Below are 22691 nucleotides of genomic sequence, written 5' to 3'. Positions count from 1 at the left end.
CTGCTGCACAAACTGCTGAACAACATCCTGAAGAATGTGGCTGCCTAGTCACTTTACTCCCATGGCCCCACATTGTTTTCCAGTCAAGAGTTGGATGAAGAGCCCAGAATCACTAGTCTTACACACTAGGCCCCAACAAGCCAGATCCAAGAACCAATCCCATGCTAACTTCCATCGTCATTATAGTTCTGGACTCAAGGACCCCCAAGATCCTTCCCAGCTTTAAAAATCTATAATACAGGTAGCTTTCTGTGATGCTGGTCAGGAAAATGGGTTCTCTAAGAAAGTGGCCAAACATACCTTGGAGTGCATCTTTCTCTGGACTTGGTACTGGAAACAGTAAATTTCCTTATTGTCTCAGGCAGAGATTTTCTTTCATTTTAGGTCAAAAGAGGAACATGTTTCTAATCAGGGTTTAAACACTGATTAAGAAAATTGCGTTTTCTAAGCTTTATTTACTAATTAACAAATTGAATATTAAAATACTGCAATAGGAATTCCCATCGTGGCACAGTAGAAAAGGAATCTGAGTAGGAACCATGAGGTTGCAGGTTTGATCCCTGGGCTTGCTCAGTGGGTTAAGGATCTGGCATTGCCGTGAGCTGTGGAATAAGTCGAAGACATGGCTCGGATCTGACGTTGCTGTGGCTGTGGCATGAGCTGGCAGCTGTAGCTCCAATTCAACCTCTAGCCTGGGAACCTCCATATGCCTCGGTTGTGGCCCTAAAAAGACAAAAGACAAAAAAAATTGCAATAATATTTTATATCTATATGTAAATAAATATAGGTATGTGTATATACGGCTTTTCATGGTGCTCTGCTCCTCATGTGCACTCAGCAAATGTTAAATAGCATAATTTCCATTTTTTTATTTTTGGCTACACCCCAAACATTCAGCAGCTCCTGAGCCAAGGACTGAACCCGTGTCACTGCAGTAACCAGAGCCATAGCAATGACAATGCCAGATCCTTCACCTGCTGACCCACAAGGAAACTCCCTCATCAGCTTTTAACATTATAATGGCACTTTGCAGTTTCAAATGGCATTCACTCTCCCTCCATCTGACCTCCTCATCATCCCCTGAGGAGGTGCCATTATCCTCATTGAAAAAACTAAGTGAGAAAATTGATCCAAGAGGACAAACGACTTTCCCAAGCCAAATCTAATCAGGGGTAGAGTCAGAACCACGTCTCTGGCTGCACATATCTTGCTGTTTCCACTACCCTGCAGAATCTTTTACTATTTTGCCATAATCCAGATGGCATACTAGAAACAAAAGTCTATTTTGGTGAGTCAAAATGGCTACCTTTTTAGCCAGTGGAACTTTACAGGAGAGCAGAAAGAAAAAAAATAAAAAACTTAGAGAGTTATTATTGAAATCTCCACTGGATAGCCAATCAAGGGCTGAAGCAATCCTCTTTTCAAAATCTGTACCCAAGTAAAACATCTTTAAAAAGTCAGCTTTTTTTAAATTGATTTTTATTTTTTTCCATTATAGCTGGTTTACAGTGTTCTGTCAATTTTCTACTGTACAGCAAAGTGACCCAGTCACACACACACATATATATATATACATTCTTTTTCTCACATTATCCTCCATCATACTCCATCATAAGTGACTAGATAGAGTTCCCAATTCTGTACAGTAGCATCTCTTTGCTTATCCATTCCAAAGGCAATAGTTTGTATCCATTAACCCCAGATTCCCAGTCCAATCCACTCCCTTGTCCTCCCCCTTGGCAACCACAAGTCTGTTCTCCAAGTCCATAAGTTCCTTAAGAAGCCAGCTTTAAATGAAAAGACCCACATACTAGAAGGCAAGAAGTTCAGAGTTAATGAGGAAACTGGGGTCAGAGAAGTCATGTGTCTGTTTTGTGAGGACCTGCCAGAGATTTGCAGCAAAAAGAATGATCACTTAATTGAGAATCCACAACAGCTTTGCAGCAACAGGACATTTCCTTTGCCTTTGATTGTGAATGCCTTTTAACATGGCTCTTATTGAACAAATAGATTCTTATAAAACCCTCTTAAAGCTGTGACCTATGTGGTCCAGTCTCAGAAAAACATGTTTTGAAAGCAAAGCAATGAATCCAACAATCAAAAAGTAATTTTTGAAATCACTGAGATTCTTTTTTTCTGAACCCCATGAAGAGAATGTATGCATATGGCAATGAGACCTAATGAGTATGGAACTCTGTTCCGTGCTCTTTATATAAATTAGCTAATTGAATCCTGATAATATCCCTTTGATTTTATTGCTGTTTTCTCTCCATTTTACAGATAAGAAAACTGAGTCCTGGAGAAGCCAAATAAATGGACCAAAGACATGCATCTTATAAATGCCACATCTAGGAGATAGGCAAGATGGTGGAAGAGTAGGGGGACACGCTTGCCCTCTCCCACAAACACAACAAAAAAACACATCTACATGTTAAACAACTTGCATAGAACAGCAACTGAATGCTGGCAGAAGAACTTAAACCTCCAAAAAGGGCAAGAATCTAATGACATGACTGGGTAAAACAAGAGAAAAGAGGAGAGTGAGAGAAGGGGGAATCAGGACCAGACTGGTGTTCCCAAAAGGGAACTGTGAAGAAGAAAGGTAACCCACACCCTGGAAAGTCACCTAATTGATGGAAAGATCAACCAAGTTGGAGGGATCTCCAGATGCAGAGAAAAGTGCAGCAGTAGGTCTGAGATCTGAAAAGCAGAGTGAGAGCTAAACAGATCATCTGAACTGCTGGTACAGTCACCAAAAACTGAGATGCTCGGGTGAGGGCTGGGCATGGAGACCTAGGCTCTGGAGGTTAGTCCCTGGGAGCAGGCTGGGGATGGCAGTGTGGAGACAGCCTGAGAGACTAGGAAGCAGTGCATCACAGATGGAGGGAGCAATACGCTAAGGGCTGGGGAGTAGAAAGCCACAACAGAGGGAACATGGGAGAAGATCTGGACCCACAGGAGAGACAAGGTGCCAGTGTTGGGGAGGGGAAAGGAGGAGAGGTGGTCCACATAGAATACTCCTTGTGCCCCAGTGAGCACACTTGTCTGCCAGCTACCAGAGAGCAGTGCTTCCCCTCTCCCCACCACACGTGCGCCTGACCTTAAGCTGCCTGCCATCCCAGAGGGCTGGCCTCACCACTCGCGGGAAGCCAACCATCTCTGGGGCTGTCCCCAGCCTGGCCTGCCCACTCTGAGGAGGGGCTACATTCCCTCGGAGCAGCCACCCAGCACCAACTGCCCCCTGGAAGAGCTCCATGGCCCAGAAGCACCAGGGTAAGCCTTGCCTGGCCACGGGAGTCTGCCTCCGTCATGGTGTGGTCCTGTCAGTCCCATCCACCCTGGGGAAGCACTTCTTTGTCTCCCAAAGACCTGGCTAGCCCGCCCACCCTCAAGAGGCGCTGCACTACTGTGGAGCAGCTGCCCAGCACCGCCCACCCTTGGGAAGAGCTCCTCAGTGCAGGAGCACCAGGGCAAACCCTGCCTGGCCGCAGGAAGTGTGCCACCACTATGGTGCAGTCCTGCCAGTCCTGCCTGCACTTGGGAAGTCCTCCTTTGCTTCAGAACGACCGACCCTGCTAGCACCGCCCACCCTTGAGAAACACCCCACTGCCTCAAAGAAGGCTGGCCAACATCACTAGCCCTCGGAAACATCAACAGCAGTGCCAGGGCTAACCCTGCCTGGCCACAGGGAGTGTACCTCCACCACAAAAAAGAAAATAACAAGCAAGATGAAGATGTTCAGAAACTATACCCAGTTAAAGCAACAGAAGAACTCACCTAAAGCAGTCAACAATGAAACAGAGCTCTGCAGTCTGACAGACTTGGAATTCAAAAGGGAGATAGTGAAAATACTGAATAAAATAAGAGAAGATATGAGCAGTAATGCAGAATCTGTCAGAAAGAAACTAGAAAATATAAGGAGGAGCCAAGGAAAACTAGAAAATTCATTTGCAGAGATGCAAACAGAGCTAAGGGCAGTAAAAACCAGAATGAATAATGCAGAAGAACGAATTAGTGATGTGGAAGAAACAATAATGGAAATCACCCAAAAAGGACAGCAGACAGAAAACCCAATGAAAAAACAGGAACATAATATAAGAGACTATGGGATAATATAAAGTGCACCAATCTACACATAATAGGAATTTCAGAGGAGAAGAAAAAGATAAGGGGATGGAAAATATATTTGAAGAAATTATCACTGGAAACTTCCCAAATCTAAAGGATACTGATTTCAAGATACAGGAAGCACAGAGGGCCCCAAACAAGTTGAACCCAGATAGACCCACACAAAGACACATTATAATAAAAATGGCAAAAGTTAATGATAAAGAGAGGATCCTAAAGGCAGCAAGAGAAAAGCAAAGTGTCAATTACCCCATAGGGCAATCAGCTGATTTCTCTACAGAAACTCTACAGGCCCGAGGGAATGGCAAGAGATATTTAAAGTGCTGAAAGGAAAAAATATGCACCTATAACACTATATCCAGCAAGAATATCATTTAAAATAGAAGGGGAAATAAAAATTTTGTTCCAACAAACAAAAGCTAAAAGAATACAGCAATACAAAACCCACTCTGAAAGAAATATTGAAAGGGCTCCTCTAAATCAAAAAAAAAAAAAAAAAAAAAAAGAAGAAGAAGAAGAAGAACCAGGATGAAGGAAACCACAATCAGAGAGCAGTCACTCAAATAATCCAGCATACAGATTTAATCATGAAGATGTTTAAAACAAAAGAAAAAGAAAAAGAAAAAAAGAGACATCAAAATCAGAAAATGTGGGCAAGGGAAGTAAGGAAATAGATTCTTTTTTTAATATTCTTTTTTTTAATTTTATTATGGTAATGAAGTGTTTGAACCTACAGGACTAGCAGGCTAAAACACACAATTATAGGAAGGGGTTAACATACTTAAAAAACAGGGCAAGCACAAATCAAAATCAAACATTACATTCACAAAAAATGAAAGAAAAAAGTCAAGCATAAAATAAATGGAGACCACACAACCAAAAAAAGAAAGTAAGAATGGAGAATCATAGAATCAACTGGAAAATGAGGTTTAAAATGGCAATAAATAATCATCTATCAATTATCACCTTAAATATCAATGGACTGAATGCTCCAATCAAAAGACACAAGGTAGCAGGTTGGATAAAAAAACAAAAACATTCAATCTGCTGCCTACAAGAAACTCACCTTAGGGCAAAGGATACATATAGATTGAAAGTGAAGGGATGGGAAAAGATATTTCATGCCAATGGACAAGGCAGGAAAGCAAGAGTAGCAATATTCATGTCAGACAAAATAGACTAAAACGAAGGCCATAAAGAAAGACAATGAAGGACACTAATGGTTAAAGGATCCATTCAAGAAGAGGATATTACTATCATCAATATATATGCCCCAAATATAGGAGCACCCAGATGCATACAACAAATATCAACAGACATAAAGGGAGAGATTGATGGAATACAATCATAGTAGGAGACTTTAACATCCCCCTCACATCAATGGACAGATCCTCTAGACAGAAAACCAATAAAGCAGCAGAGATCCTAAAGGAAACAATAGAAAAGTTAGACTTAATTGACATCTTCAGGACACTACATCCAAAAAAATCAGAATACACATTCTTCTCAAGTGCACATGGAATATTCTCAAGAGTTGATCACATACTGGGGCACAAAGCTAACCTCAACAAATTCTAAGAGCATAGAAATTATACCAAGTACCTTATTAGACCACAATAGCATGAAACTAGAAATCAACCACAGGAAAAGAAATGAGAAAAAAAAACCTACTACATGGAGACTAAACAATATTCTACTAAAAAACCAATGAGTCAATGAGGAAATCAAGAAGGAAATTAAAAAATACCTCGAGACAAATGATAATGAAAGCACAAATGCTCAAAATCTATGGGATGCTGCAAAAGCAGTGCTCAGAGGGAAATTCATAGCAATACAGGCCTTCCTCAAAAAAGAAGAAAAATGTCAAATTGACATCTTAACCCACCACCTAAATGAATTAGAAAAAGAAGAACAAGAAAACCCTAAAGTCAGCAGAAGGAAGGAAATCATAAAGATCAATGAGGAAATCAATAAAATAGAGATTCAAAATCCAGCCAACAAAATTAATAAAACCAAGAGCTAGTTCTTTGAAAATGTAAACAAAATTGACAACCCCCTGGCTAGACTAACCAAAAAGAGGAGAGAAAGAACCCAAATAAACAAAATTAGAAATAAAAAAGGAGAAATCAAAATAGATACTGCAGAAATACAAAAAGCCATATGAGAATACCATGAACAATTATATGCCAACAAATTTGACAATCTGGAAGAAATGGACAGCTTTCTAGAGACCTACAGCCTGCTAAAACTGAATCAAGAAGAAATAGAACAACTGAACATACTGATGTCATAAAATCACTTCCTACAAATAAAAGTCCAGGACCAGATTGTTTCACAGGCAAATTCTACCAAACATATAGAGAGGATCTGGTGCCCACCCTCCTTAAGCTTTTTCAAAAGGTTGAAGAAGAAGGAACACTGCCAAAGACATTCTGTGACATCACCCTAATTCCAAAACCAGACAAAGATACCATCAAAAAAGAAAACTATCAACCAATATCTTTGATGAATATAGTCGCAAAAATTCTCAACAAACTTTTAGCCAACCGAATCCAGCAACATATAAAAAGATCATACACCATGACCAGTGGGAATCGTCCCAGGTTCATAAGGATGGTTCAACACATGCAACCAATCAATGTCAGACACCACATGAACAAAAGAAAAGTCAAAAACCATGATCATCTCAATAGATGCAGAAAAAGCATTTGACAAAGTCCAACATCCATTTATGATCAAAACTCTCACCAAAGTGGGTACAGAGGGAACACACCTTAACATAATCAAAGCCATTTATGACAAACCCACAGCAAATATAATACTCAATGGAGAAAAGCTGAAAGCCTTCCCACTAAAATGTGCAACAAGACAAGGATATCCACTCTCACCATCGCTATTCAACATAATACTGGAAATCCTAGTCACAGCAATCAGACAAAAAAAGAAATAAAAGGCATCCAAATATGAAGAGAAGAGATAAAACTGTCACTGTATGCAGACAACATGACACTATACATAGAAAACCCTAAGGATTCAACCCCAAAACTACTTGAACTGATCAACAAATTCAGCAAAGTAGCAGGATATAAGATTAACATTCAGAAATCAGTCACATTTCTGTACATCAGCAATGAAATATTAGAAAAGGAATACAAAAATAGAATACCTTTTAAAATTGCACCCCAAAAAATCAAATACCTGGGAATAAACCTGACCAAGGAGGTAAAGGACTTATATGCTGAGAACTATAAAACAGTAATCAAGGAAACTAAAGAAGATTCAAAGAAATGGAAAGATACTCCATGCTCCTGGTTGGAAAAATTAATATCGTAAAAATGGCTATACTACCCAAAGCAATCTACAGATTCAATGCAATCCCTATTAAATGACCCATGACATGTTTCACAGAACTAGAACAAACAATCCAAAAATGTAGATGGAACCACAAAAGACCCAGAACTGCCAAAGCAATTCTGAGGAACACAAACTAAGGAGAAGGCATAATACTCCCAGACTTCAGGCACCATTACAAAGCCACAGTCATCCAGACAGTGTGGTACTGATACCAAAAGAGACAGATAGACCAGTGGAACAGAATAGAGAACCCAGAAATAAACCCTGACGCCTATGGTCAATTAATGTTTGACAAAGGATGCAAGAACATAAAATGGGAAAAAGAAAGTCTATTCAGCAAGCGTTGCTGGGAAACCTGGACAGCTGCATGTAAATCAATGAAACTAGAACACACCCTCACACCATGCACAAAAATAAACTCAAAATGGCTGAAAGATTTAAATATAAGACAAAACACCATCAAAATCCTGGAAGAGAACAGAGGGAAAACATTCTCTGACATCAACCTCATGAATACTTTTTCAGGTCAGTCTCCCAAAGCAACAGAAATAAGAGCAAAAATAAACCAATGGGACCTAAGCAAATGGACAAGCTTTTGCACAGCAAAGGAAACCAAAAAGAAAACACAAAGACAACTTCCAGAATGGGAGAACATAGTTTCAAATGATGCAATGGACAAGGGCTTAATCTCTAGAGTATACAAGCAACTTATACAACTCTACAGCAAAAGAGCCAACCACCCAAGTGAAAAATGGGCAAAAGACCTGAATAGACATTTTTTCCAAGGAAGATATACAGATGGACAACAAACACATGAAAAAATGGTTAACATTACTGATTATAAGAGAAATGCAAATCAAAACTACCAGGAGATACCACCTCACACCAGTCAGAATGGCCATGATGAATAAGCCCACAAATAACAAATGCTGGGGGGAGGGGTGTGGAGAAAATGGAACCCTCCTGCACTGTTGGTGGGAATGTAAGCTGGTACAACCACTATGGAGAACAGTATGGAGGGGCCTTAGAAATCTATACATAGAACTACCATAGGACCCAGCAGTCCAACTCTTGGGCATGTATCCAGAAAAAAACTTCCTTGAAAAAGACACATGCACCTGCATGTACATTGCGGCACTGTTCACAATAGCCAGGACATGGAAACAACTCAATTGTCCATCAACAGATGATTGGATTAGGAAGAAGTGGTATATATACAAAACAGAATACTACTCAGCCATAAAAAAGAATGAAATAATGTCATTTGCAGCAACGTGGATGGAACTAGAGACTCTCATACTCTCATACTGAGTGAAGTAAGTCAGAAAGAGAAAGACAAATACCATATGCTATCACTTATATCTGGGATCTAATATAAGGCACAAATGAACCTTTCCACAGAAAAGAAAATCATGGACTTGGAGAAGAGACTTGTGGTTGCCAAGAGGTGAGGGAGGGAGTGCGAGGGATCAGGAGCTTAGGGTTAATGGATGCAAACTATAGTTCTTGGAATGGATTTGCAATGAGATCCTGCTATGTAGTTCTGAGAAATATGTCTAGATACATCACAACACGACAATGGGAACAAAAATTATGTATATATGTATGTGTAATTGGTCTCCATGCTGTACAGCAGAAATCAATCAATCAATCAATAAGTTTTTAAAAAAGGCCACATCTGGTATTCAAATTTGGGACACCTTCAGACTCTAAAGTAACATTTGTGTCCCTGCATGCTTGCAGCTCCTCAGCAATGATCTCCAAACTCTGGGAACAGTCTTCTCTTAATTATGACCTACTGTCTTCCTTCCTCTGAATTCTGCATCCCAAAAGTCTAAACTGACTAAAAGTTCAGTCTGTTAATGTTATGGTCCCATTTGGAAGAGAAGGGAGTGGAGAAAAATGAGTGAAGAAGTCTGAATGATTCAGCTAGTAGGGGTTGCAGGGATTTTAAACTGAAACAAGCCTTAGAATAGCCTGGAAGGTTTATTAAAACATAGTTTTCCAGACACCATCCCTGGAGTTTGTCATTCCATTTGTCTCGGATGGAGTCTGAAAGTTTTTCATTTCTAAGAAGTTCCAGATTGATGCTTGTCTGTGGACCATGTTCTGGAACTACTGGTCTAGGTGAATAGCTTTTTGTTCCTACCTGAAAGAAGTACAATACTTTAAAAGTTCTTCCAATTATCCAAACGTTCTTCCATATTTTCCAAGTATAAAGATTATATACTCATTGGGCTCAGCCTCCTCTAAACAGGGCTTGCTGATCCCAGCCTAAGAGCAGTAGGACCCCAAGAAAGACTTCAAACTCCCCCTCCCTCTTAGCTAAAGCTAGCCTTCTGAATTTCTGATACATGAGGGAAGGGAGCAAAACACACCCATTAAAAGAATGACACAGCCTTTGAGAAAACAACAAAAACTAGTTAGGAGCAACTAGGCCCAAGATGGCAGAAGCTTTCACTTCCAGTAGACGCTGAGCCTCATTATTTGCTCATTGTAACGCATTAGCATGCTAAGTGACACACCCACAGGTGTAATGACAGTTCCGAGGCTGACCACACATATAGGGCAAAAAGGGGGTGGTAGCTCAATTCCTGACAAGCTCCAAACCTTCCCCAAAATAGTTGGAATAATTCTCCCACTTGTTAGCCTATTAAATTACCCAGCCCATAAAAACTAACAACCCCATACCCTAGAGCTGCTCTTGCTTTCTGAGAGGGACTGCATTCTGTCTATCAAGTATGTGTATCTCCCTGAATAAACTTGCTTTCACTTTACTGTGGCTTGCTCTTGAATTCCTTCCTGTGCAAAGCCAAGGACCCTCACTTGGTGGTCAGTCCCAGGAACTCGCTTGCAAGACCTGGGACATAACCATCCATCCCCTCATGACCCTTCTCCTGCAACACTGCCACTATCTTTTTGAAGGTCTGCCTCGCCCTGCCAGTAAGCTCCCCAGCATTCTAACTTGAAGGACTAGTAAACTCATTCTTATGCAAAAAAAGGGCTATGTTCTTAGTTTCCATCCCAAATAGAAAAGGACACTCACTATCATATAAGGGTCATAGAGACATGGCTTCTTTACACAAATGATAGCAGAAAAATACACCAAAGCAAATACAAGGTAGAGCTGATGAGCTGATAGCAGGAGAAGATCACAAGAGATCATCATGATCATTATCATCATTGTCAGATATCCTCTCATGAAGGATATCAATGTAGGAACATGCCTCTTCACTGTAAAATAAAAATATTCTATATTTGCGGTAAGAATTTCATGTTTAAAGCTCGTTTTCACGTAAATGAATTATAAATTAATCACATGAATTCACTTAATATATTTTAATTTTAAGGCTGGTCGGTGAGGCTCCAAGTCAAATCTCTGTTTTGTATCCTAGGACAAATTTTACTTCTGCTGAGTATTTAGAGCATCAAGTCTTCCTTCCCTCAAGTGCGTGGAATTACAAATCTAGAATAAATAGAAGCTTTAGATTGATTAAGCTGAAGGAACACAAGCATTATTTTATTATGTGCACTTCTCTGATGATTTAAATGGATTTATTCAGCTATGTTAAATAATGCATTATTTCAGCAGCAAATGCAATTTTGCCTATTTTACATACAAACTAAAATTTTCAATATTGTTTTTACCCAAACAAAAATGGGACTCCCATGTCAACAGCACTGAAGAACACCTACTCAATCAGTTCAATATTTTCCAATTTCCTATACAATCATAACCCATTTCTTCAGTATTTTGCACTCATCTTGATGGAGATCCTTGCTTTTCCCTATTAAATATAATAAGCTTTTTTTTATTATTGAGAAATGAGATTTTCTTGAAACTAGGGAAATGCCCATTCAGGCCTGGAAATACAGTTTGCTTCTTAATTACTATCGCTGAAATAGAGAGTCAGGAGCACAGGAAAATTTGCTTTCTCTGAAGTGACCCTAGAGAAGTTGGGTGTGTATCTGTGTGTATATTTGTATTTATGCATACGTGTCTGCATGAATATATGTATTTGCAAATGGATGCTCTCAGAAAGCTTGGAAAATAGTACTCACATAACAAGTTTCTGAAAGATGGCATAAGAGAAGTTTTGAAAGAAAGACCATCTTTAGGAATATGGTTCCATTTGATACTATTTTGAGCAATGGACCAAATGAGGTTTTACATGACTTAGAGTCTGTGTTTTGAAGACTGAGCATAAATCATCCAAAGTTATAAATTATTTTCTTTTACTTTGCTAGTTTCCTAAGACAAAATTTCCTGGGCATCTCTTTGAAATTAACTATTTCCTTTAACATCATAAATTTTCCCACAGGTAATATTTTCTAGGGAAAAAAATTGATGTGCATTATAAATACATGAGTACTGTACTCTGATATATGAAAGAATCACATCAACATCAGTCAGCATGCGGTCCATTAATAATTCAACCAAGCAGACTTCATCGTGATAAAGCCTATCTTCATCAAGATAAGATACTTAAAAATTAAAAGTGAACTCTATAACAGATAAATATCACTTTGTGTGAAAAGAATGTTTTATATTACAAATCCATTTAATTTTTTAACAAGTATATTTCATCAATTATTCTATGCATGTCTATAAAATAACTAAGATATACTTGGAAAGTTCTGGAAAACTAAAACAAATCCTTATCCCAAACTCCTAAGCACATTCCCATGTGTGATTACATCTGGTTTAGTTAACTGAGTATTAACAAGATGATCTTTCATATTAGGGAGACATCACAATTCTGTTCCTGTAAAGCATCAGAGCTCAAGTACGTGGTCCCAATTTTCAAGCAAAAGAGAAATGACAGTAGTGCATGTAGAGGCTCTTATGTAAGCCCCAGGTAGGAGATAACCATGTGCAGAAGATGCATGGGTCAATCTATGAAATTATTTCAGTATAAGAGGTAGCATGCTGAGAAAAGTGATTTCATCTTTTGGCCTTAAACTTGGGGTGCCTTCTGAGCTTATGAAACCCGTTGGTTCAACGATATCAGAGAGGCTGATTTAACAGCTCTGTTTGAATTTTTTCACTTTAATCCATTAGTCAGAAGTGCAAAGGAGGTCTTTCTTTCCATCCTGCCCTAGAGCCGGTCCTCCACCTCTGCTGGTTTTGTCTGTGGATGCTGAGGGCTGACGGTGTTCTTGAGCTAGGCTACTTTATATAAGGAAACTGAGCATCCATACATGTTGGCTTCCATGGGGGTCCTGGAACCAATGCCTTGTGGATACCAAAGGAAGAATGTGTTGACTCCTCTACTCCTACCAAGATAGCAGGTTCCTGAGTTAGTTTACCTAGTTGGCGTTTATTTTTCCTTGGTGTGATCATGGAACATCAGTCTGGATTCACTAGTGATATAATATGAAAGACAAAATAGTCCTACATTTTTCATTTCCACAAATATGGGCTATTCATTTTCTTCTCTGCAGCCCTCCTTCACATGCCCAACCACTGGTCAACAGCTTGACTAGGACACATTTCTCCCACAGAGGGGATGAAACTACGCTTTTTCCATCAGCCCCCATGGAAAAACCAACTGCAACCTAGGGCTGCCCCCTGAGCAAAACAAAGCCAGATGCTTCTAAGTACCTGACACAGAACTAAGCTTGTCAAACTTAAGGGGGAGGCCCCTTAAGGGGGGCCTAAGAATCCCCTGGAAGACCTTAAAACACAGATTTTAAGTGGAATGCAAGAGTTTGCCTCTCTAACAAGATTCTTGGCCCACTTTGAAAACTCAAACTCATGGGGGTTAGATTCACAGAGTTGGAGAAAGATGTGTATTTCTCAAGTACCCTGTGAGTTCACTGAACAACTTTGTTTTAAATTATCACATATTCATTTCCATGATAATCTTTTCAAGTGATAAGAGCCTTTCTCTCAGTCTAAACTACCTGGGAAAGTATATCCTACTCAATTGCCAGATAAGCAGCTCATAGGGCAGATACAGAGCCCCAGACTTCAAACAGCAACTAAATCACCTACAGACATACCATTTGCACCCCACACAAGCCCACAGAGCACTAAAACTTGACACTGGGACCTTTTCTAATCTTTTCCATTAATGGTGCCTTCTAGAAGGAGCATTATAAAATAATTGGGGGGCGGGTAAGAGGTAAATATAAAAAAGCATAAAGAAATCATATGGACTCTATTAACATCTATTACATTTCCCTCCAGACTTTTTCTATATTTTTATTTGCTACTTTTATTTGCATTACTTTATAAGAATTGTCCTATAATTAAAATTTCTTTAAATGGTGAATAATACTATATCTTATGCAAGTGTTATAGTATTTCAACCATTTTTCCATTGTTGTATATAATTTATATGTATATTTTTAGATATATCCTGATTTATCAATAGTTATCACTATTACATATGTGTATATCACTATTATCACTATTATATATGTGTGTACACACACACACACACACACATACACTCAGATTCTGGTAAATATCTTGAGCACCTTTTTTCCTGCATTTTGAATAACTTCTTTTAAGCTAGTTTCTAAATGTACAACAGTTATGTCCAAAATAAGAACATCTTTATGGTTTTTGATACATACCTCACACCAGTCAGAATGGCTATCATGAATAAGTCCATAAATAACAAATGCTGGAGGGGGTGTGGAGAAAAGGGAACCCTCCTGCACTGTTGGTGGGAATGTGAGCTGGTACAAGCACTATGGAGAACAGTATGGAGGTACCTCAGAAATCTATATATAGAACTACCATATGACCCAGCAATCCCACTCTTGGGCATCTATCCGGACAAAACTTTCCTTGAAAAAACACATGTACCCACATGTTCATTGCAGCACTATTCACAATAGCCAAGACATAGAAACAACCCAAATGTCCATCAACAGATGATTGGATTCGGAAGAGGTGGTATATATACACAAAGGAATACTACTCAGCCATAAAAAAGAACAAAATCATGCCATTTGCAGCAACATGGATGGAACTAGAGACTCTCATACTGAGTGAAGTAAGTCAGAAAGAGAAAGACAAACACCATATGATATCACTTATATCTGGAATCTAATATAAGGCACAAATGAACCTTTCCACAGAAAAGAAAATCATGGACTTGGAGAATAGACTTGTGGTTGCCAAGGGGGAGGGAAAGGGAGTGGGGTGGTTGGGAACTTGGGGTTAATAGATGCAAACTATTGTTTTGGGAATGGATTAACAATGAGATCCTTCTGTGTAACACTGGGAACTATGTCTAGTCACTTATGACGGAGCATGGTAATGTGAGAAAAAGGAATGTATACATGTGTTTGTAACTGGGTCACCATGCTGTACAGTAGGAAAAAAAAATGATACACAGAATAAAACTGTGACAAAACATGATAGCATGAATTCCAAAGATTTGAACTGCATATAATGTGGGTGTCAGGGTAAGGTTAAAAAGATGACTGGGGCCAGCTAGCCCAGACCACCAGCATGGAATCCTGAGGCAGCTGTGTGACCCAATCCATCCTGAGCAGACTACGATTTGACCACCAGGTCATGCTTGTTTGCTCTGATTTAAATATCTAAGGGGATGATTCTAGGTCTTATGCCTAAATGGGGATTCCAGAATACTAGCAATGATGCCAAAAATCTCCTGATTCTCCACCCTAAATCAGGATAATACTACAGATGATGGCTGCTGTTTCCCCAAAGGACATGACCATCTCCTTCACACTGCCTCATCTCTCCAAAAGATAAGTATGTCACCATCCTCTGCCACCTGGATCACTCCAATAACCCCTAATCAGCCCTCCCGACTTCTTCTACCCTTTTCTCAATCAACTGCCAGAAGAATCCTTTTCAAAACATAAATCAGAATGTTTATCTCCTCTGCTAGAAATCCCTGAAAATGCTTTGTTTCACTCAGTGTAAAAGTCAAGGTCATTGCCTGTCCTTACTTGATGAGATCCTGGGTTACCCCTCTGACCTCATCACCTATCCCCTCTCTGGCTAACAGCCACACTGGCTTCCTACTGTATCTCACACTCAACTTTGTATTTACTGTGCTGACTTCTTGAAACACTCTCCCCCAAAGTATCTGCTTGGCAAATTCCCTCACTTCCTTCTTGAATTTATCTAAATATTGTCTTCCTAAAGAGGTCTATTCTAACCACTTTATTAAAGACTTTAATACCCTGAACCCTAACTCTGATCATTTGGCCCTCTGACCTTCTTCCCTCCACTTTTTTTTGTTTGTTTTAGTTTATTGTACTTATCACCTTTGAATATATTGCCTAATGTAATTATTTATCATGGTTACCATTCACTGTTGTAAATGCCACAAAGGCAGTGATAACTTGGTTTTATAAACAAGCACCTAGAAAACTGCTTGTTAATAAAAGCATCTATATATCCCAAGGACCTAGAAAAGTCCCTGATACATGGTGTGTGTGTGTGTGTATGTGTGTGTGTGTGTTAAGAACTTTAGCCTGTCCCAGGTTGAGAGTAGGAGCTGGGTAGGAAAAAAATCTAATTATCACAACATTACAGTCAAATTCATGTTACTATTGTTACATTATTTGGGAGAGTCACTGTTCAATCAGTTTACCTTACCCAGCAATGTGCAACAGTCTCTATCTCTCCATGCTCCCCTGGCTGCCTTCTGGTTTTAATTCTCTGGCTGTCTGTGCCTATTTCTGTGTGGTGTTGGAGATTGGGGTAGAGGCAAGAGAAGTTCTTCTTTGTCATCAGGACACAGTCTTCTCTTGCTTGTCTTCTTAGAGCCCTATTCTTGTCCCACCCCAGTGTGAGTGGAATTTTAGGCCCTGGAACACAACAATTTTCTCCCAAAACAGTTAAGTGAAAGATCATACAATCCCACATCATTTATTTTTGGAAATGGGTACAAGGGTACAAGGGTACAAGGAATGTATATTCAAGAGCATAGGGAAAAGGAAGGAGAAAGTACAATAATAAGACTAGAAATTTAAAATGATGTAAATTAAAATTGTGTGTAGCAGATAAAATGTACTTTGTATCAGTTTATCCAACAAGGTAAAAAAAAAAGTTAAAATGTATCAGTGAATATCTGGGACTACATATAGCGCTAGGATATTTAGATTTATTAAAAATTTTAAAGGAAACAACATTATATGAGACGAAGCAAAGATAAATGCTGTTATCAAGATAAGTATCTATGAACAAATTTCCAAAGTCACCAAACTTATAACATTTTTTTTTCCAAAAAAACTCTCTCATTTTGCTCTGAAAACAAATCTAAATGTATTTTCAGCATCTCTAGAAGATATGAAAAATGGTCCTGGTGGCCTACCTCATTCATCACTTTTGCAATTAAGAAAAGATAGTTTCTTCCTCTTTCATATTTGTTCTCTAGAGGCAGATATGAGGAAGCCAATATGAAACAGCAAATCAAATAGTCTGGACCTGAATGTGATGGATATGAAAACATCACAGGGTACATCAGGAACCTAAACACAATTACTAAGGAGGAAATAGGGAAGATAGTAACTCCCTGGGAAAAAGTGTACTAAAATCTAAGTCATTAAGCAGCTCTTGTATGATTGGAACAAACCCTGAAATCATCTTCCAAAACATCCAAGACTTGGGGAAGGCCACCATATGTCACACTAATGGAACCCCCATTCCCTTGTTGCCTACATGAGCTCTGATTAATGAAGGACACGCTATGAATGATACAAGTGATTACGCTACATAAGTTAGGACTCAGACAGGCCATGTCTTGATTAGATTCTGGAAAAAATACCTCCTCTCTCCTGGGGCATGTTTGTCCACAGCATAGCAGTCATCTGTTAAATAGTGTCATATTTCACCATGGAGGTTACCAAGTACCAGTACAGAATTTAACACCTGCCTTCCCAGAGCTGCCTTAAAACCCACCCCTCCACTTAATGGACTAAGGCCCCATCCCTCCAACACCTCAAATAAAAATTGGACTAAGGCATTAAGTGAGAAGGCCAACTTCAAAGTAAAAAAAAGGAATGTTATAATATTATGAAGAGATCCAAATGTGACAAACCATGGACAAACACACATAGCTGTAGCAAAGTTTTTCAACTTTCACTTTGTGTACACTCTTTACAGGGAATCTGTTTTCTTATACCTCAGAGGTCAAGTGTTCAGATTTGCAAGACACAAACATCGAACCCTGGCAAGAAGAAAGGGATACATTCCTTGCCAACCAGAGTTTCTGATAAGAACCAGTGGGATGAAAGATCTTATGATCTTAAATTCACATATTTAAGGTGGTTAGGATGCACTTATTTTCCATCAGCTACTACCACACAAGGGCGAACATTTTCATCATTAAGTCCAAGGACAAACAATGTGCCTATGCAAGAAAACTGTATGAATGCCATTTTATATATGGGAAGAAATAATTATTTAAGGACAGTTTTATTACTTTCAAAAAACATTCCAATGGCCAACAGATACTTGAGAAAGTGATGAATATCATTGATCAGGGAATTGTAAATGAAAACAAAACCAAATGAGATATCACTTCACACTTGTTAGGATGTCTGTTATCAAAACAAACAAACAAAAATGACAAATAACAAATGTAGGTAAGGAGATGAATAAAAGAGAATGCTTGTGCATTGTAAGCAAGAAGGTAAATTACTACATCCACAAAGGAAAAAGTACAGATGTCCCTCAAGAAATTAAAAATAGAATTACTAGATGATGCAGTAATTCTATTTCTGAGTATATACCCAAAGGGAAAAAAATCATTTTTTTGTGTCTTTTTAGGGCCACACCCATGGCACATGTAGATTCCCAGGCTAAGGTTTGAATCAGAGCTGTAGCTGATGGCCTACACCACAGCCACAGCAATGCTGAATCTGAGCCTCATCTGTAATCTACACTACAGCTCACAGCAACACTGGGTCCTTAACCCACCAAGCAAGGCCAGGGAGTGAATCTGCATCCTCATGGACAGTAGTCAGATTCATTTACGCTGAGCCATGATGGAAACTCCAAAAAAATCATTATCTTTAATAGATATATGCACTTCCATGTACAATGGCAGCATTATTTAAGATAAGCAAGGTATGGAAATAACCTAAGTGCCTGTTGACAAATGAATGCATAAAGAAAATGTGTGAGTGAGTGAGTGTGTGTGTATGTGTGATGGTAAATACAATGGAATATTATTCAGCCTTTAAAAAGAAAGAAATCCTACCATTTATAGCAACATGGATATATCTAGACTTCATTATACTAAGTGAAACAAGCCAAAGACCAACACTGCATGGTATCATGCATACATGGAATCTAATTTTTTTTAAAGGTCAAATTCATAGAAACAGAGACTAGAATAATGATGGCCAGGGATTTAAGGGTTAGGAAAATGAGAGGTTGGTAAAAGGTAAAAACTTTTAGGTTTATAACTGAATGAATAACTGGTGAATATGTTCTTAGAATCTAATTTATAACAAGGAGATATATCTGATGATACTTTACCACACAATTGAAATTTGCTGGGAGAGTAGATCTTAAGCATACTCATCAAAAAAAAAAAAAAAAAAAAAAAGGAAGGAGTCCCCGTTGTGGTGCAGTGGAAATGAATTTGACTAGTATTCACGAGGATGCAGGTTCCACCCCTGGCCTTACTCAGTGGGTTAAAGATCCAGTATTGCCATGAGCTGTGCTGTGGGTCACAGACATGGCTTGGATCCCTCATTGCTGTGGCTGTGGTGTAGGTCAGCAGCTACAGCTCCAATTTGACCCCTAGCCTGGGAACTTCCATATGCATCAGGTGTAGCCCTAAAAAGCAAAAAAAAAAAAAAAAAAAAAAAAGCAAAATGTGAGGTGATGGGTGTAATTAACCCTATTGCAGGAGTTCTTTCACAATGTAGATGTATACCGAATCATCATGTGGTATATTTAAAATAAATTATAACTATTTGTCAATTATACCTCAATAATAAAGCTGAAAACAAATAAAAACCGGTGGGATAATTATTTCCTGGAGCATTAGTATGACTCCTTATACAGATTTTGTTTCAAATCACATCAAGCAGAAGAAACACAACCATAAGGAATAACACAGAAAACATCCTAAAATACTATTTAGGTAGCTTTTAAAGCACAGGCAAAGTGAGGAGCTAGAAATAACAGAGAACTTGGATACACAAAGCCTACGCTGCAGTCTTGCCTCTCTCTGTGAATGTGTGACTTGGAGGGGAGGTTAAAGGAAAGGACAAGGTACAATTCAAAATTGGGATATAATCTGGGGACACCTGCCATGATCCAGATGAGAGTATAAACTAGTGTCATAAAAGCACCTACTGGAGAGGAAGGGGGAGATGATAAAAATACATAGAAAGGAGAGTCAACAAGATTTATAGAATCAATTAGATAGAAGGCAGAATGATGGAGGGAAGTGGGAAAAGAAAGGCTAAGGGTGATGACTCTGATGTTTATGGCTTGGGCCAGAGGCTGGATGGTGGCATTGTTTACCAAGATAAGAAATATTTGCAAAGGAACAGTAATCAGTGGAGGCAAAATTAGTTCAGTTTTAGACCCACTGGTCTAAAAGTGCTTATCGGTTACTGCATATTTTTTTTTAAATCCTTACAAAAATAAATAAAATTTTCAGGGCAAAGAAGAAATATTTTTATTGTAAAAGCCAAACAATATATGTGTGTTCCTATAAATATTATAGACTTAACTTTTAAGGGTGGAATGCTATTGTAAGACAATGGTCCTGTCAAATCCATCTTTTAATGATGGCAGGAAAGTCAAGAATAGCGGTTCCAATCTGCCAGAGAATTTGCCTATCAAGAGGAAATACTAATATTTCACTGTTAGTATACAGAAATGCACCTGATTTCTGAATGTTCATCTTGTGTCCTGCTGCTTTACTGAATTCGTTGATCAGTTCCAGTCGTTTTTGTGGGGAATCCTTAGGGTTTTCCTATATATAGTATCTCTGTATAAGGGACAATTTTATCTCTTCTCTTCCAATTTGGATACCTTTTATTTCTTTTGTTTGTCTGATTACTGAGGCTAAGACTTCCAATACTATGTTGAATAAAAGTGGTGAGAGTGGGCATTCTTGTCTTAGTGTTCCAGATTTTATCAGGAAGGCTTTCAGCTTTTCTCCATTGAGTAATATATTTGCTATGGGTTTGTCATAAACGGCTTTTATTATGTTAAGATATGTTCCTTCTATACCCACTCAGTAAGAGTTTTTATCATGAATGGATGTTGGACTGTGTCAAATGCTTTTTCTGCATCTATTGAGATGATCATGTGGTTTTTGACTTTTCTTTTGTTAATGTGGTGTATGATGTCGATTGATTTGCATATGTTGAACCACCCCTGTGAACCTGGAATGAATCCCACTTGGTTGTGGTGTATTATCTTTTTTATATGTTGTTGGATTCGGTTGACTAGAATTTTGTTGAGAATTTTTGCATCTACATTCATCAAAGATATTGGCCTATAATTTTTCTCTTTTGGTAGTATCTTTGTCTGATTTTGGTATTAGGATGATGGCAGCTTCATAGAATATCTTTGGAAGTGTTCCTTCTTCTTCAACCTTTTGGAAAAGTTTAAGAAGGAGGGTATAATTTCATCTTTGTATGTTTGGTAGAATTCACCTGTGAAGCCATCTGGTTCTGGACTTTTGTTTGTAGGGAGTATGGAGGTACCTCCTAAAACTAAATAAAGAACTATCATATGATCCAGCAACCCCACTCCTGGACATATATCTGGACAAAATTTTCTTGAAAAAGACACATGCACCTGTATGTTCATTGCAGCACTATTCACAATAGCCAAGACCTGGAAACAAACTAAATGTCCATTGACAGATGAATGGATTGAGAAGATGTGGTATATATACACAATGGATTCCTACTCAGCTATAAAAAAGAACAAAAATGCCATCTGAATCCACATGAATGGAAGTAGAGATTCTCATACTAAGTAAAGAAGTCAGAAAGAGAAAGACAAATACTATTGATATCACTTATATGTAGAATATAATATACAGCACGAATGAACCTTTCCACAGAAAAGAAACTCATGGACTTGGAGAATAAAGTTGTAGTTTCCCAGAGGGAGAGGGAAGGGGAGGGAGTGGGATGGACTTGGATTCTGGGGTTAGTAGATGCAAACTATTGCATTTGGAGTTGATAAGCAATGAGATTCTGCTGTGTAGCACAGGGAACTATATCTAGTCACTTGTGATGGAACCTGATGGAGGATAATGTGAGAAAAAGAATATATATATGTATGTATTATGTATGTATGTATGACTGGGTCACTTTGCTGTACAGTAGAAATTGACAGAACATGGTAAATCAACTATATTGGAAAAATTAAAATCATAAAATAAAAAGAGGAAATACTGTAAATAGAGCAATCTACCAATCACTCCTCCCTTGTGCTCAGTAAGTGGTAAAGGCAAATTACGTAATTTACCAATGTCAAATGGCAAGATGTCAATGTCAATACAGTGTTTTTCCAGCTGAAAAGTGAGCCCTAAACTCTTATTTTACAGTTGAGATCATTGGAGACCATGGGATGACAATTATAGGGTTCACTGACAGAGAAGCAGGACTAGAATTCAGATCTGAATCCTCAGAAAATAGTTCTTTTTCCTTGATACTAAATTCTGTTTCTTAAGTTTTATGGTTTCATTATCATATTCCTAATAGGGACACTTTATTCATGATTTAGTTGTCAAGGTGAATTCAAAACAAAAAGGAAGACCCTTGGGGTTTTATACAATTGTAAATAATCCACTGCTAAATAAAAGACAAATTTAGAAAAAATGGCTTGCAATTGCTTTCGAAAAGGTCCTTCATACCTACACAAATATGTAAGCAAAGACTAAAGGAAGAAATAATTCATAGAGCCTAAATTCCTGTGACTAAAAATGCTCATTCATTTCCATAAATGAATAGTTTACAAAGCAAAATTGGGGGAGGGGTGAGAGGTTGGGGTAGTAGATTTTGACTTTCAAACTTTCTTCTACTTAACTACCTTGGAACAAAGAGATCCCAATAACAAACTGGGGTTTTCCCTAAACTTTTTCTGTTTCTGATAAATTTTTTCTTATTTGGAGATTCACATTGTCACTTTCAAGAAAAAATGATTTTCATTCCTTGTGGCTCCACTTCTGTGAGCCGTTACTTAGTCTAATAAAAAGGAAAGCATATTGTATTCACGACAAATT

The 22691-nt window shown here is 38.4% G+C and overlaps 1 protein-coding gene across 9 annotated transcripts in view; it reads right to left on the bottom strand.

Annotated features, from left to right (window-relative positions):
• Nucleotides 1-22691, bottom strand: part of MACROD2 (mono-ADP ribosylhydrolase 2) — a 2051375-nt gene that overhangs the window by 745031 nt on the left and 1283653 nt on the right. The window lies entirely within an intron of this gene.

Source organism: Sus scrofa, chromosome 17 (assembly GCF_054392235.1).
Source record: "Sus scrofa isolate SSC_HxYL_T2T_F1_AM1 chromosome 17, Sscrofa_HxYL_maternal_Yorkshire_Landrace_v2.0, whole genome shotgun sequence".
Taxonomy (NCBI): Eukaryota; Metazoa; Chordata; class Mammalia; order Artiodactyla; family Suidae; genus Sus; species Sus scrofa.
Note: the sequence above shows the minus strand (reverse complement) of the source record. Positions and strands in the feature narration are given on the sequence as shown.